This window comes from Gekko japonicus, unplaced genomic scaffold (assembly GCF_001447785.1).
Source record: "Gekko japonicus isolate JY-2015 unplaced genomic scaffold, Gekko_japonicus_V1.1 scaffold11, whole genome shotgun sequence".
NCBI lineage: Eukaryota > Metazoa > Chordata > Lepidosauria > Squamata > Gekkonidae > Gekko > Gekko japonicus.
In genome coordinates, this window is record NW_015166418.1 from 3,569,312 (window position 1) to 3,573,939 (window position 4,628).

Genomic DNA, 4,628 nt, shown 5'->3' on the forward strand with positions numbered 1-4,628 from the left:
TTTCCCTACCCTCTTGTATTCAGACTGTTTATTCCACAGGGTTGCCTGCATCTTTGGAGGCCTCACTGGTTCTGCCCCAAAATGGCCTTCCAAAGGAACAGATCCCAAAAGGAAGACTTTGTGGCCTGTGTTGATAACCTTGCGAGGGTTATCCTTTATGACTACCGAAGAGCATTTATGTAAGATTTTTTTCTTTTAAAAAAACACACCTCTGCCAGCTTTCTATGAAGTTAAATCTTACCATTGATTGCTGCTCCCCCCCCCCCAAAGCTGATGTTTCTGTACTTGGTTTTTCTTGATGTCGCGGCTGCTGCAGGCTTGTTTGTTTGTTTGTTTAATGGATGGAGATTAGTTTTAGGGTCATTCTAAATGGGTTTTATGTCATCAATATTTTATGCCAGAAACCGCCTCCGAGTCATGAAGGCAGAGAGACAGCTTCGCAAACATTTTGGACACACTAATAACACTTCAGGGCGCTCAATACATTTCACAACGTTCTCTTGCTGCGAGACTTACAACCCCCTAGGGTTGCCAACCTTCAGGTGGTGGCTGGATTACAACTGACCTCCAGGTGACAGAGACCAAGCCCCAGGAGGAAAGGCTGAGGGACTTGGGAATGTTCATTCTGGAGAAGCGGAGGTTGAGGGGAGACAGGATGGCTCTCTTGAAGTATTTGAAGGGCTGTCCCTTAGAGGAGGGCAGGGAGCTGTTCCTGTCAGCAGCAGAGGGGAGGACTCTCAATAATGGGTTTAAATTAAGGGCGGGAAGGTCCTGGCAGGATATTAGGAAGAACTTTTTTACAGTCAGAGTTGTGCGACAGTGGAATCAGCTGCCTGGAGAGGTTGTGAGCTCCCCTTCACTGACAGTCTTTAAGCAGCGTCTGGACAAACACTTGTCAGGGAGGAATGTTCTAGGCTGATCCTGCATAGAAGAAGAAGAAGAAGAGATTGGATTTCTACCCCGCCTTTCACTACCCAAAGGTGTCTCAGAGCGGCTTACAAACTCCTTTCCCTTCCCCTCCCCACAACAGATACCCTGTGAGGTAGGTGGGGCTGAGAGAGCTCTGACAGAAACTGCTCTTTTTCAAGAACAGCTCTTATCAGAACTACGGCTTGCCCAAGGCCATCCAGCCAGGTGCAAGTGGGGGAGTGGGGAATCAAACCCGGTTCTCCCAGATTAGAGTCCGCGCACTTAATCACTACACCAAACCCCATTGAGTAGGGGGACTAGATGGCCTGTATGGCCCCTTCCAACTTTATGATTCTATGATTCTATGATCATATGAGATCAGTTCACCTGAACAATTCATCTGAACTGAACAGAGATCAGTTCTAAATGGCCACTTTGGGAAATGGACTCTGTGGCATTATGTGGCATTATGCCCCATCGAAGTCCCTCCCCTCCCCAAGCCCCACCCTCTTCAGGCTCCACCCCCAGAACCTCCAAGTATTTCCCAACCCAGAGCTGGCAGCCCTACATGTAAGCCAGAGATATCATTGGGTAGGATCTTCCGGATCTGTTCTGCGAGGCATAGCACTTTCTTCCAATGCTAGGAGACTTGCCCCGATACAAGGGCCAGAGGAAAGTGCTGCTGCTAATGGAACAGATTCATGGAAAGCAAACCCATTATTGCCACGCAGAGACTGTGGGTTGCCTAATGACTAGTGAGGCTGCAGGAGCATTGAACTGAGAATTTCCTGATTTATAGTTCACCCTCTTTGCACTGTCAATCACCATCAAAAGCTGGAGTTGTTCCTACACTTACCAGTGTACCACCAAAAGCTCCATTTCCCCTATCTATGTCTGTGTATTTTATCTCTATCTGTTTGCAATGAAACCTTTTTTTTTAAAGAATGTATCACCCGCTAGAACTTGGTATCCTCTATCGTTCAGCCTGTGGAGTAATTACATTCAGTCTGAGATACACATTTGCTTAGAGGCGTTAATTTGTGCCATACGATTTACTACAGAGAACAGGCATTTTTCACAGTGGGGCTGGTAATTGTGTCCAGTGAATTAACACAAAGGATAAAAGGAAATTTAAACCCTCTCTCTCTTCCCAGTTAAAGTGCTGTGCCCCTTTCCTCACACATGAAATTTACTTTCATTGCATTTTAATAAATTTACGCCTTTAAAGAAGTGGTTATTGTTGCTTGGGGGTGGTCAGGTGCAAAGAGGAAAGGTTTCCTATCCTGAGCCTTCAATATTTTTGGGGCCGTCTGGTGTTCCCTGACTTGGTATACGGTAGGCTCATATGTGATCTTCTCCCCAGCCTATTTTATCCTAATATAATAACTCCTCAAAGTAGGTTAGGTTGAGAAGGAAAGAGAGTTCATGGCCCAGGTTTACCTAGAGAGCTTCACTGCTCAGTAAGGACTTGAACCTGGGCTTGATACAATGCTCTAACCAGTATATTGTGTGGCTCTTAACCGTTATACCGCACTGAATGGTCCTTTCCACACTAGACCTTAAATCCTGGTTCAGCCCTGTTCCTGAGCTTCCATTCTACACTACATGCGAGTTTACCCCTGTAATTATCTCAGGGTATTTTCACATTCTACACTACACTCGAGTTCACCCCTGTAATTATCTCGGGGTATGTTTTGTTTCCACATTATACTGAGGTCACCCCAGTTTCACCCCACACTTGTCCCGGGCTAAACGGATGCTGTTATAACCAGGGATAAATGCAAGGTATTGCATCGCGAGTTGAACTCTGATAAAACCAGGGATCAGATCCAAGAGCGGAAAGAACCAATGTTTCCATGCTGAAACTCTACATGGGGTTATATTAGCATGTGGCTCCAAAGCGTAGTGTGGAAGCAAATGATCAAACTAGCCTGAGATAGTTTACCACCTCAAGTGAGTTGGGTGCCTATTGCCTCCTCTCCAGGAAGAGTAGGACTGACAGCTCTGGGTTGGGAAATACCTGGAGATTTTGAGGGTGGAGCCTAGGGAGGGCGGGGTTTGTGGAGGGGAGGGATGTCGGCAGAGCATAATGCCATAAAGTCCACCCTCCAAAGCAGCCATTTTCTCCAGGGGATTGTCTGGAGATCAGTCGTAATAGCGGGAGATTTCCAGGTACTGGGAGATCTCTAGTTGCCACCTGGAGGTAGCAGGAGATCTCTAGGTGCCACCTGGAGGTAGCAGGAGATCTCTAGGTGCCACCTGGAGGTAGCAGGAGATCTCTAGGTGCCACCTGGAGGTAGCAGGAGATCTCTAGGTGCCACCTGGAGCTTGGGAACCCTAAGTAAGAGCAAGATGAACTGCAGCAGTACTAGCAATTTTGCAGAGGCTCAGCACACAGCCAAGCAGTGGTGCAGGTCTGGTAGGTAACAATGTGCATGGCTTACCGCCACTGATGTCTGAGAGTCAACAAAGCCCGCAGAAGTACCCTCTCCCCATTACGGCACCCCAAGAGGCTGCCATAGCAGCCATGGCTCAGTGGCTGAGCATCTGCTTTTAGTGCACGAGGTCCCACATTCAATCCCCAGCATCTCCAGCTGAAAGGGCCAGGCAGCAGATGATGTGAAAGACCTCCACCTGAGACCCTGGAGACCCACTGCCAGTCTTGAGTAGACAGTACTGATCTTGATGGACTGGTGGTCTTATTCAGTATAAGGCAACTTTGTGTGGAGTGAAGAACTGGCCCTGCATGTGTGAGACAGGAGCCTTGTTAAAGCTAGGCAAGGCTAAGCCTGTATAGTAGACTGCCTGGGAATCCTATGTACATCACCTTCAAGTTCAGGGGGAAATGAGAAAAAAAATTATAATAAAAATAAACTATGTTCAACACAGATTGTGGCCATTCGCTGGTTGAACATGCGTTACAGCTGTCCCTGTTTTTCTTGGTACTTATGCCTGGTAAAGCATAGACCCTGTTTCTGTCTTTTGAGGATGCCTTTACATTTTATGGATTGTGGCATATGCCCTAGCGTGGCCGTCCTTCAGGCTTATTTGCTCCTTCCCCCCTAGTCTTTAGGAGTGAAATCTCTGAGTGGGGGTGGATTCATCTTGCATATTTAAAGGCGAGTTCACAGACATCTCTAGGCAACATCAAGAGCACAACCTGTCATTTCATAGGTTGCAGCTGGTGAGGTACGTTATGAAGCTGAGTTATTACACATGATCATAGTGTAAAAGACTTGCTGTTGTTCTTGTATAGCACCCCCCTTTTTAACCCTTCCTTGGTTGCATGAACACACAACGCCTGTGCATGAATGCATGATGCTTGTGCATCCCCAGGACCCATAGCAACCCATTCATATTATACAGGTACTTCATTCAGGCCCATGGCTACAGTGAGGCTTTGCGGGGCTCCACCCCCTTTATTACTATATCGCTTCCCTGGGGACCCTATCTGGGTGGAAAGGCGGCATATGTTTTAAATAAATAAACCTTAAGGGGAAATAAGGTCCAAGGAGCTCTGGTGGAGGCTGAGTTTCCAGCCAAGAGTTTTAGTTCTTTTACAAAACTCCTCCCCTACCGTACAATTTCCTGGTCTCAGTCTATGATTCTGACACACAGCATACTGCACTGGCTAAGATTAATCAGCCAGGATCTCAAAGCAAATTTTTAAATTGAATTTAATATGAGAACAGATGAGGCAGGAAGGGCCGTGCTGAACC